The sequence below is a fragment of the Neophocaena asiaeorientalis genome, unplaced genomic scaffold (genome assembly GCF_003031525.2).
Source record: "Neophocaena asiaeorientalis asiaeorientalis breed wild unplaced genomic scaffold, Neophocaena_asiaeorientalis_V1.1 scaffold36, whole genome shotgun sequence".
NCBI lineage: Eukaryota > Metazoa > Chordata > Mammalia > Artiodactyla > Phocoenidae > Neophocaena > Neophocaena asiaeorientalis.
Window position 1 is genome coordinate 6,597,960 of NW_020174149.1, and position 13,109 is coordinate 6,611,068.

At 43.7% G+C, this 13,109-nt stretch overlaps 1 protein-coding gene and 1 pseudogene across 1 annotated transcript in view; one reads left to right on the forward strand and one right to left on the reverse strand.

The window, feature by feature from the left end:
* The window catches only part of CREB5 (cAMP responsive element binding protein 5), a 407,122-nt gene that overhangs the window by 367,012 nt on the left and 27,001 nt on the right, over positions 1–13,109 (forward strand). The gene's annotated exons all lie outside the window — the stretch shown is intronic.
* The window catches only part of LOC112406266 (60S ribosomal protein L10-like), an 18,347-nt pseudogene continuing 11,237 nt past the window's right edge, over positions 6,000–13,109 (reverse strand).

The window sequence follows — 13,109 nt, forward strand, 5'->3', positions numbered from 1 at the left end:
AATCAATTAAAATCTCTGCCTTAGCTGGCTCATGGTTAAATGGGCACAAATCTTATCCACCACATGAGGATCCAATATAACCAGTAACTCTAGTGTAAGCACCACAGACAGAGCTTGGCACAAAGCAGCAGTGAATAAACCTTGCTTGGGTTTTCTTTAATAAGCCACTTCCTGAATGAATGATTCCTCTGATCCTGGGCAATGCCGGTCTGGACAAACTGCCGATACACTGGCAGCCTTAGATATAAATATCCACCAAGGAATGAGAAAACAACAAATGCAACCACCCAAATGAGTACGGGAAGGACGCCATATTATCTCTGAACATGGCTCCTGAATGGGTGATAAACATTAATGACTGTCATCACTCAGATGACTTTGTCCTGTTCTGAGCATCTTCCCACCCTCATATTTCATTACAATGGATGGGTTTTCTTGTCGCGCATGAAGCATTCAGGGTAAACACAGCTAGTGCGACACTCCAAGTCTTGCAGGGGTAAGAATGTGTGTCTCCACTTGCCTTCAGGGCCTGCAGGGCCTGCAAAAGACAGCTTGACACGGGCATCCTTTGGCCTTCTCACTGCCCCTGCTAACCCAGCCCTGATAAATAAGCCAGCTAATTGAATTAATAAACAACTCTTTCTTTTTTTTTTTTAAACAGCCAGCTGGCGTGCAATCAAAATGTGTGATAAATTGTCTGTCACTGCTTTAACCACAGCGGGAGGGGAGTGGAAAAATTAGCCACTTCAACCCTTTCTCGCTGCTCCCAGTTTTCCTGCTCTGTTCGCTCAGCTATAGGATTTTCCCCGCGCCCTGGTGTTCTCGCTTTGGCTGAGGTCCAGGACCGAGTCGCTATGGGTGGAGAAACGTATTTGGCTGCCCTTGATGATGGATCCTTAAGCCCAGGCATTGTGGGGGGAGGCAAAAATGCCGAGCCAGCCTGTGGGAAAGCGAGATTTGTCTGCTGCCCTGGCAGGGAGGGTTCGGTTATGAGCCTGTGGTTAGAGCCCACAAGATTTTCGTTAAGGGATGGGAGTGGATGTGGTTCACAGGCAAAGTATTGTGATGTCTGCTTTTTCTTGCCCACCTCTAATGCCAAACAGCTTTGGGGACTTTCTGGAATGAGTGCGAAGGGCTCGCCAGAGTCTTCGGGAATATAAGTGGCAACCACTTTTCACCCATTCTTGCACCTTAGTTTTCTTCGGTATCTCCTTCCACTCTCTTCTCTTTGGACCCTAAGACCTGATTTCAAGTCACTCCTGTTAAAGGTATTGACGTTCAGAAGCTGGTCTTCAGGATAACAGATTCTGTACAATTTAAGGGGACTTTTCCGTATTCATTTTTTGGCTGATCCCCAGTGCAGTTTCTCAAAGTCAAAAAAATAAACAGTCCCCTTCGGGCTAAATCCATGTGGAGCCGTCATTAGGCTTTTCTGTGTCGTCTCATTTTGTCGGGAGTGGAGACCTCCTGGGGTTCACTTGAGTTGGGAAGCATCTGGATTGTATATTCACTTTAACACCGTAATTCTCTTAGAGGTGCTTTCATTTTAGGATGTTGCCTTGTGTAATAATATACAAGTCATCCGCAGGGAACGATCTGGAACTGGCAACAGATGTAGACTGGGTGAATGCAGGGGTTCTTGATCTGTTTGATTCATGGGCTTCCAAACACTTACACTTCCAAGGAACTTTTCCCAGAGGATATGTGCTTTTATTGTCTATATAGAGCAAAACCTTAATCCACTACCCTTAAATGGGGCTGCGTGAAGCCAGGATAAAGTGATGGCTTTTTTTTTTTTTTTCAATCCTTCAGGAAAACAAAACTTTTCGGGTAAACTTCATGGAATTGCTAAAGTCAGACCTTGATTATTATCAGGCAAAAATTATCAGGCAAAAAATGATTCTATTCTTATACTAGAATGTTTACTACAGGTCTTTTTCCTGCTTTCATTGGTATTTTCATCCCTGGCTGTGCTAAGCTTCTCTGCAGATCCAACAGCTTCTTAATGGGGGTGGGATGGTGGAAAGGAGAATTAAAGTAATTCTGAACCGACAATGTGAAGTATTGTGCTTGGGAAACTCCAGGACATTCACACCTCTGTGGAACAGTAACTGGCTGCCTGAAGAATGCACTTGAACTCCATGGGACAGAATCCAAAAATTCCAACAAGGATCCTGTTTAAAGGGCCATAGGAAAATCTCTGGGCAGACTTATGCATTATTTCTGGGACCTGGTCATGTGCCATTGTACCTTCCCCCTCCCCTTTCCCCCTTCTTCATCCTATACACACGTGCACACAGACCCACACACCCACATACACTGACCCCATGTTTTGTTCCATTTCCTTGGTCATGAGGCAGATTCCGATGGTGTTGAGAGAGAGATGGTGATAGTTCCAAGAAGGATATTAGTGGTCATGTCAAAAGGCTGAAGGAGGAGACAGCCAACTTGCATGAAGCTTCGTGACATGCTTCGTGAAGGATTTTACATGCCTTGTCCCCAACGCTTTCAAAGAAAACATGAGACAGAAAATTCAAGCTTCCATTTTTTCTACGACATACTCTGTTTTTATTTTACAGAAGATCTGAGAGGAGAAAAGAAGTAAGGGGAAGTTATGCAGATTTCCATATTTCCAGGCTCCCCTCTTAAAATTCTTTATAGATGGAAGGTAGGGTGCAGGTGGGAGGGAAGTCCTCCTCCCACCCTTATTGACTAAATAAAGGTGGACTCTATCTACTAAAAAGGTTTATGAGAACGTTTATTGGAATCTCTGGATTTTGGTTAATTATTTGAAAGTAGGAGTGTTAAATTCACTGTTGAATCCAGAGCCCACTGTGATTAGTTTTCTGCAGACAAATAGGGTATATACCTCTTCTCCCACTACACAGGCCCAATTCCACGTGCAAACCTAAGAAGTGACTGAGAAGAGAATGTCAGGGCTGAAACTTTACATACTTCCCTTTAAAGATCTTTACGGGGTTGGAATTATTTGAAAGATAACAGAATACAACACAATAACCATTTTAGGAGCCAGAGGGAGAAAACTGGGAGAAGTGCCCCAGCTGCCATTGGGAAAGGAGAGTACGGTTAGGCCCTTACTGACACTCCCCGATAGGTCTTGGGGTCTGCCCTTGCCTCCTAGTTTGGCAGATCCTACCAGGAGCACCCGCCTCCAGCTGAGGAGATGCAGATGCCTGCCAGTTTAACAAACTCTGCTCTTAGCTTCCCCCCAAGCACAGTGGCTGACACTGTCGCTGTGGCTCCTGACAAGAAGTAGACCAGCCTCAGAACACATTGCCTCAGTGCCACGGAAAATACACGGCACATGGGCTGTTAGCATTTTCAGATGTCATCTCTGTTTCTTATTTAACTTCAAGATGCAGCTGAGTTCCAGAATAGTCTCCAGGATAGCAGAGGAAGCTTGGACTGGCAGTCAGGAGGCATGGGATCTAATTCACCTTCAACCTTGAACTTGTCATGGGACCACGATAGCCTTTTAATCTTGCTGAGCCTCCTTTTTTTTTAATCTGTGAAAGATATCTTGAAATATAAATAAAATGTAATCTGTGTTTTGCTCCAAGTGGGCCCCCAAACTCTTCCAGTTATTAGAGCCTATGGTTATAGAAAATAATTCTCCGTGTCGTTTATGATCACTGCCATTTGTGAGACAGAGTGAGTTGATGAATTCCATTAAGGACAGAGAGGAAATGTCACACAGAAGATATTTTGTTATTAAGTTGGATTTTGATACCAGCCCATTTTAATACCCACATCACAACGGTCTTGTGGAGTCTCCTTCAAAGTAATCAAATAAATAACTGATTGGTAAATGGCATTGACTCCTGGTTTAGTTAACCTGGCAGTCAGATTAAGGCAGGGTTTCTCGATCTTGGAATTATTGACATTTTGGCTAGAGAATTCTTTGTTGTGAGGGACTGTCCCATGCATTATTAAATGTTCAGCAGTATCTCTAGGCTGTACCCATTAGATGCCAGTAGCACCTCCCCTCCAAGTTGTGACAATCAAAAATGTCTCCAGATATTGCCAAGTGTCCCCCAGGGGGCAGAATCACCCTCGGTTGAGAACCACTGGATTGAGTCGTGACTAAAAGTCCCCAGTTTAGGTCAGGTTTAACTACATATATTTGATATGCTGCAATCTGAAAATGCTAGTTAGCCCCAGAACACCAGCAGTATCTATTAGGTTCAGGTTAGAACAATCTAACCTTGATCGGAAATAGCACTAGAAATAACCCATTTAATCTACAGTGTCCCAGGACCTCAGAATAATGGAATCTACTAGATTTCAATCTTTTTGGAAATGGGCAGAATTGCCTTTGTATAATATATCTTACTGTGCACAGAATAAATGCTCATTAAATGTATGTTGAAAGAATGAACAACTTCCCCCAAAACACCAGGGGAGCACAGAAGGAGGAGCTGCCATGCACAGCCAGTCATTCTGGGTGATCTTTATTCTACAGGAGAAAATGAAGCAAGTGTTGGTCAGTTGGAAGGGAAGAAAGAATCTTTGGGAGGGAGGCTGCCATTACCCTAGCTGAAATGGAGCCAGGTTAAAACTCTCTTCTGATTTAAAAAAAAAAAAAAATGTCATGGAACATTTAATGACCAGCCACAGTGCATTAGAGCCGAAGCTATATGTACGTCACCCATGCTCCCCAAGAGCATGTAAGAGTGAAAGATTCAGTTACTTTAAGTCTTCTGTATTCCTAAATTGGCATATATTTTAGTGGCGTGGGATGTGGAAATCTCATATGTGCATCTGACATGTTAATCTCCCTAAAATGGTGGCCTCACTGTTTTTCCTAATGCACTTCAAGAGTATGACCTTAAATTGCATTTGAAATGTCTCACTCAGTTGTCCTGACAACTTTCTTTTCTCAGAATAAACAGAATCCACCTGTATCTCTCACCAGAGACATGAGTACTGTATTGAGTTGGTTTTCATGTTTGATGTTTTATAGGTATTCTTTGAACCAACCTTCAAATTCAGGACAATATTAAATCTAAATTCACGAATCATCAGGTCTGATTCATGAGATGTGTAGATTTTGGCTGATATTATTTTGTAACCATTAAGTTCTGAAATGATCAAAACTGACTTAATAGGAGAAGCTTTGCCTCTTACCTGGGTAATTATTGTCATTTAGAAGGAAATCAACCAGGCTGGTGATCTTCCAGCCCCATCTCCACACTTCACTGTGGGTGTCTGTTTTAAAATTTGAATGGCAAGTGCTTTGGGGAAACATTACCTAATTAGCCCTGGGTGAGAAATTCTCTTCTGTGGTGTCCTTTTGATAATATACTTAATTGACAACTGATGTTACCGCGATCTGAATTTTATCTGAGATCAAAGCTAAGCAAAGAGCAGGAGAGAGTGCTTTTGGAGGGCTTACCATCTCTGCACATGAAGAGTGTGCAAAATTAGGATTCAGAAAGAAGTATAACTGTTATTTCAGAAGGTAGATTAATATAGTACTAAGTACCAGTGTGCTCAGCGTGAATCTTGAATACACACTCCTAGAGTCCCTGATTTTCATCCTGTGATACACACTCTATCTTTAAGTGAAAAATGGAGACTAGTTTAAAAATTTTAAACCTGGGATGATAAAAGAAAGACTTAGAAGAATGAGTACATGCTTCTTTCCATTCATTTTCCCTGTCTATATTTCCCCAGTCTTCCAAGAACACCAAGGGAGGCAATATTGTGTAGCCAGATTGAGTAACTTAGATGTATTTTTTCTTGTTGGAATCTGATTTAAAGATTCCCCACCCTCACCCCTGGGAAAATAGTTGGGGTTGGTTGCAAAAGAGTATAATATTTACTTCTTTGTTTGTTTAAAAATTGAGTTTTTAGTACATATCCCTCCTACTTCCAGCAAGGATTCTTTTTGGGTTTTGGTGGTTTTTTTTTTTTTGACAAGAAAGTAGGATTTATTGGTGGGCATGAGTAAGGAGGGGACAGCAACAAGGCTTTCATTAGTGCAGGGCCCGCTGTTTGTCCAGAGGGCCACGATTAGGGATGTATTTGGCCCCACAGCCATCCAGGATAAGCCGCTTTTCTGCCACCGTGTTTTCAAATTCGTTGGAGTTAAACTCAGTAAATCCCCACTTCTTGGATATGTGGATCTTCTGGCGGCCAGGGAACTTGAACTTGTCCCTGCGGAGGGCCTCAATCACACGCTCCTTGTTCTGTAGCTTGGTGCGGATGGACATTATGACTTGGCCAATGTGGACCCTGGCCACTGTGCTCTGGGGCTTTCCAAAGACACCGCGGCCTATCAGCTCCAGCACAGGACAACATCTTGTTGATGCGGATGGCAGTGGAAGAGGTGGAGCTGCACTCGGATGTGAAAACCATCTTTGCCACAGCTTTTCACCACATACTTGTTGGCACAAATACAGGGAGCCTCCAGGGCTTCAGAGGAGCGCTGCTCATACCCATCCGACACACCATGTGGCCACAGAGTGGGAACTCATCCACCTTTGACCTCTTCCGCCCCAGGTCAAAGATGCGGATCTTAGCATCAGGGACACCTCGGCAGAAGCGAGATTTTGGGTACGGCTTGTTCTTACAATACTGGTAACAGCAAGCGGGGCGGCGTCCCACGGTGACACCATGATCTTTAGTGGCGCGCCGGAGGGAAAGAGGCGCTCCCACGCCCGCTCACGCCTTATATAGGCAGTCTGTATTCACGCGTAGGAACCATGGAGTCCGGGAGAGGGCGGGTAGACGCCCTCAGGTCGAATTCTACCTGAGATCAAAACTAAGCAAAGGGCAGTGGACTGACGAGAGTGCTTTTGGAGGGCTTATCTCTCGGCACACATGAAGAGTGTGCAGAATGAAGTCCACTCTTGCAGAAGCAGTAGTCTGTAAATGCAGATGGCCCTCCCCCTGGTCAGCTGGGCTTCCCCCACGTGAAGTCTGCAGCCTCCAATATGCTCTTCAAAGCATTATGCCATTCTGAAAGTCATGCTGGACGCTGGGTGGAATGTGTCACAGAAACGGAAGAACAACTCCCCATTGCTAGAGCTGCCATCACTATTTTCACTGGGCTTAGCAGTGACACGTTTGGTTAACCATTTTGTTAGCCTCCGGTTAACCACGCATGCTTTGAAAACCTTACAGAAGTGGGGAGATGTCTATATATAATGTTATTCATAGAAAAAGCAACCCCACGAGATACAGTTCTTTCCTTAGCTGCCACACCAAATCCAGACTCTCTATAACTGGCATTTAGTGAAAGGAAGAAATCACTTGATAAACACCCTTTGGTGATTAATTTATCTGTAAACTAGGGTGGAGTGGAAAATTCTCTAAAAAAAGGGAATGGAGCTTGTCTGAGTTTGGAGTCCTTTGACTCAATCTTGTATCCACTTCTCTTTTACAATGATTCTGCCTTATCATTGTATACGAATAAATACAAATATCAGAGCCCTTGGGTAGAGCATGTTTTCCACCTCCAGTTGAGCTGACTTCCTTTCCTCCTCTATATCTTTTTCCCTTCTCTCTGGCCTTTTGCCTCTTTCTTCCTTTTTGCCTTTTCCACATGCTTTTTATATTATCTACCATCTTCTTCTAACTAGGCAAACTGTCAGGCTGCACCACAAAGAACAACGTCAGGTTCAAATCCCTTGTCTACACTGGCTCTCGAGCAGGTGACTTAACATTTATTTCTTCAGAGGAATTTCCTACATCGTCAGATCATGGGGGATGATCTTCATCACCTACCTCGAAGGTTTAATATCTGCAAAGAACTTTGCTCGCTCTAGAAGGAAGGCACTGATTTAGGACAAGCTACTACATTATTGTCAGTCCCTGGTGAGTAGTTGCTTAGGAGAAATTTGGAGTCAGAAAAGAAATTGCTTAAGCTGGAAGAGAAGACAGTTCATGAAAATGATATCTTAAGCTTGTTAGAAGATAAATTCCTAGGCTATTTTCAATGAATAAATCAAACAGAAAGCTTTCTATTTGGCGTTTTTAGAACGGTACTCAGTTGTGACAATATGATTTAAAGAGGTGGTTCCACATTCCCCACTCCACCACCCCCATTACTTAGGTTGTAGGCAGTGTAACAGTAGAGTTAGATCTCTGGTTTATTGAATTGTACACCATGGAGACAATGGAAATGAAGAGGTAAAAAGATAGCTTAGCAAGAGACTGTAATTTCACTCTTAAAAGTGTGCCAAATAGTTAATGTATTCTGCTAGTCATACCTCCTGAAACAAGAAAAGCTCTCCAATTAGAAAAGAGTACAGAAAACTTATTCTTCAACAGCTAGATATTAATGGAATTTTTAAAATGCGTGTGAGAATCAACATGATTTGGATACACATCAGCTCAGAAAAAAAAGTTGTTCCTCATTTTTTGGCTGGAAATGCTCTGGACTATCATCTTCTTGGGCCTAATTCAAAAGTTCTCCTTAAGCATAACTTTTTATAAACACACAAACAACCAGACTCTTCATAAATTATAAATGGCTTCTCTTGGAAATGCCTTAAATGTAGATAATGCATTATAAAAAATACTTTTTTTTGCCTTAAATGTAAACATCAACCAAAAAAAACCCCATCTTTTGTGTTTTGTTTTAGTTTCCCCATGCACAGCTTTATTCTTGCTGCTGTGTTTTGCCTAGAAACCCAAAGATTGTGCTGTGATAGAAGCTTTTATTAATGATGGTGCTCCTTCATCCCAAGTCTCTCCCAGGTTTCTCCTGGTCCTTCCTGCTCAGTGAGAACAGGCCATTGACAAATGGCATTACTGATTCTCCATGTGCTCAGAGCCCAGGGGCTATTGGTGGATGTGCTGTCTGTGTTATCTGAGAGCTGCTGAGTTGCGCACCATACAGTCCAGACCACTCACAGGCAGACCGGGAAGTCTTTTTTAGGAGGATGGTAGAGCCATCACAGCAAGCTGATTTGGCTATTGGTCCAGTGGCTTTGGACCATGAACACTTACAAAGCACCCCCCAAAAAACTTAAGCAGCACTTAATGATCAGAGTTTATTACACACTCTTTCTCTTCCCCACCCCCATCCCCAGTCTTCTCCCATATCTTTGTTGACATGCTTGGGGGGGACTCAAGCAGGGATCAGATCAGAGGCAAAGGAGAGTGTGGAGAACAGAATGTACCATATACCATTTTACCAAGAAGAAAATCAGAACTGGACATACGCCACATGTTAGTGAGGTGTGGATATCGATACCAAGGGGCAGGACAACTTATACTTCCATACAATCTACTACCCATAGTTTAAGAGAAACACATGGAGACTCTCTACCTATAATAAGCTTGTGGCCCCCTTGGCCAGACAACACAGGTCTCCACAAGGAATGGCACACATCTTGCCATTCCCCAGCAAGTGGAATAAAGCTAGAACACGACAATATGGAACAGCCGTCTTGGAGAAGCCTTGCCAACACCAGGCAGAGGTGTGTCCGGGAAGGTCCTTTTAGTCAGACATTCAGATGCAGAAGTTTGAGCACCTGAGTTACTGAGAGGTGTCCTCTGGGGATGGAGTGGGGGTGGGAGGGCAGTGCCCACTGAACACAGCTGCTCTAGGAAGGGTGTGGATAAAGATCTGATGGAGGACTGGTGATGGGGTGCCTGGCTGCTCCACCCAAGCAGCACACTGCCAAGTCGTGGACCTCCCGCCTCCGACACTGCCGTGCAGTGGCCCTTCATGATGGTCATCAAGCACACACCCAAGGACTGCTGTGCATTAAAAGGGGAGCAATTGGTATAGTTAATGTTGCCCGCTGTCCATCTTTCTTGGGATGATGGGAAGTGTAGCAGTGAGGAGAAATCCTATCCATCACTATTCATTGCATCACTTTTTTGCCCAGTAATGAGGTCACCCCACTCAGGAAGGGCCCTGGGATGCACATATGGTATCAAGTTTGCTGTGGGAACTTGAATCTGAATTTCATGACTTCTGTGCAATTAAAGCCCCAAACTTAGTTGCATTAACATGGATTTTCCGTAGTGAGTTATAAATGCAAAGTTCTATGTTTCATATGTCTTTTTCTAACATATGTTACTGCCTGTGTCTCTGATTAAAAGCTCGTCCAAAATAAAATAACAAAGGATGACTTTTTTTCCAATAGAACTTTCCTCTATAAAAGCTAGAAATAAGCCCTTACCTAAAATTACCCAGGCTTGCAGGTGCTGGGTTTTGGGGTGTGTGTAGTGTTCACTAGCAAGACAAAGGGCATTATTCTCCCTGCAACCACCACCAGAAGGCATTCTTTCTGTGGAGAAAATTGTAGGCCAACGCTTTAAAGACATTCCATGGCTAGGCACCACTCCTGGAGACTTGCAGGCAGCAGGCAGGCAGGAAGGCAATCATCAAATATTTATTCTAAGGCCACTGTGTATTCAGCACCTTTAAAATTGCCAGGGAAACCAGCCAGGAGCATGTAATACCTGCTAGGGCCAAGTTAGTACCCAAGGTCATTCCGTAGTGCTTAAGGAGCTCAGTAATCTGAAAGGAGCAGGGAACCCTGAAACTGTAAGATGGCAGTATCTCACCTGGGTATGGGGATATTGACAGAATAGGAGAATAAAATCCAAGAAAAGACTCATTAACTAAAGCCGATACTTAACAGTTGCACCACCCCCCTCTTTTCCTTTTACATCCCCCCTAACCGACACCCAGCTCCCATTCCCTACACACAACACACACACACACACACACACACAAGCATGCACTACTACTACCATTCACCATCATCATCACCTCTGCCCAGAAACTGAACCGGATGGATCAAGCCATCAGTTTGTTTGTTTTTTTAAAATAATGAACACATTTTAAAAATAATAAGGCAAATGTGCTAAGCTGTGCAAATACAAGGATATTCATCACAGTGTCCTTAGAGAGGGAAAATGGTAGCAGCATGTATGGAACATCAACTGAGAATTGGGATACTCCCCGCGAGAAAATCCAACATCTATTAGGCATGACGTGAGATTTTGTGGGGGGCAGGGATATGGGGACACGGGCTTGTATGGCACACATCCTGGCCTGTGCAGAGGTGAGCAGGACTCTCACCCTCTTGCATTAAGTTCTCTAATCTAGTTTTGTTGATGCAGCTGAAAAGTCACGTTAGTTGTTTTGACATGTGCGTCACATAGGGGTGCTCTACAAAGTCATCCGAAATCCCTGCATCCTCTGTTACATATGTAACCGCCAAGCTACGTCTCCCCTGAGCTTCCAGTGTACAGTACTGGTGTTTTGGGGGGTTTGTTTTTGTTAACCAAGCATAATTTGTTACACTAATCCCCATTAAATTTCTCATATTGGATTCCTTGATGCTAGTCTGCCAAGACCTTTTTGGATACTGGTTCATCATCCAGTGTATTTAACACTCTCTTACTAGCTTTGTATCATACACAGTTGACGGATGTGGCTTCTGCACTTTCTCTTTAGTTCTAAGCCAGCTGGGAGATGCTAGAATTGCAGAAAAAAGAGGGTACCAGTGTCTGGCAGAGGAGTCAAATGCCCTGAGACATACCGAAATCCTGGCGTGGACCTTATCCACTCCAGGGCAAAGTATCTTTCTGGCTTTTATTGTTCACGATACAGTGTTTCACTTAAGGTGACGTCATAGTGAATATCAGTCATTCTCAGATGAAGTCGAGAGTTTCTATTAGCCCTGTTAAACGATAAGAGATTCTTATTTTGCTTAAGTGCTTTATTTTTAAAATAATTTTTAATTGACAAAATTCATATAACATAAAATTAGCCATTATAAATTGTACCTTTCAGTGGCATTTAGTACATTCAAAACGTTGTGCAGGGATTCCCTGGTGGCGCAGTGGTTGGGAGTCCGCCTGCCGATGCAGGGTGCGTGGGTTCGTGCCCCAGTCCGGGAGGATCCCGCGTGCCGCGGGGCGGCTGGGCCCATGAGCCATGGCCGCTGGGCCTGCGCGTCCGGAGCCTGTGCTCCGCAGTGGGAGAGGCCACAGCAGTGAGAGGCCCGCGTACCGCAAAAAACACCAAAAAAAAGCCTTGTGCAACCATCACCTTTATCTAGTTCTAAAATATTTGCATCACCCCCAAAGGAAACCCTGTACCCATTAAGCAGTTACTCCCCATTCTCCCCTCCCCCCAGCCCCTGGCAATCACTACTCTGTTTTCTGTCTCTGTGCATTTACCTATTCTAGATATTTTGTGTAAATGGATTCATACACTATGTGACCCTTTCTGTCTGGCTTTTTCCATTTGATAATGTTTTTGAGATTCATGTATGTTTCCGCAGGTATCAGAACTTCATTCCCTTTTACGGATGAGTAATATTCCATTGTGCTTTATTTTGAATTTTAAAAATCTAAAGTAAAACAAATATATTTTAATGCTAAGAAAAAGAGGTTAATATCTCCTTTTCTTATTTTTCATCAAAAGCTGTTATTAAAACTCTGCCAACAAAACAACTCCACTCTGTCCGACTAATTATTCAGTATATCCTTATGGCTTATACAGTTTCTTATTCCATTATGTATCCCCATGTCATAGAGGAGGAATTTGAAGCTCAAGGTGACCAGACAAGTTGGCGGAGCCAGGCTTTTAAACCTAGGTTTCTCACTCCAAGCCTTTTGTTCTTCTTCTGAAGTTCTCCGAAACAATGACATTTCTTTCTTTATTTTAGACATTCATACAACTCACTTCTCCAACAGATTCCTACCCCTTAGCAGCCATCAACTCAGACCCTCTCTCTAATGGAATTGGGAGCTCAGGATCCTGCCCTCATTAGTTAGGTAGATTAGGACATGTAGAGCCAGGTGGTTTACTTATCTAAGGACTTATTTAAAGCTGTCTTACAGTAGAATGAAGACAAGCTCCTGCCCTCAGAACAGCAGTTGGTTCTGAAATTCACTAAGATGCACAGCCTGGGCTTCCCTGGTAGCGCAATGGTTAAGAGTCCGCCTGCCGATGCAGGAGACATGGGTTCGTGCCCCGGTCCAGGAAGATCCCACGTGCCACGGAGCGGCTGGGCCCGTGAGCCGTGGCCGCTGAGCCTGCGCATCCGGAGCCTGTGCTCTGCAATGGGAGAGGCCACAACAGTGAGAGGCCCGCGTACCGCAAAAAA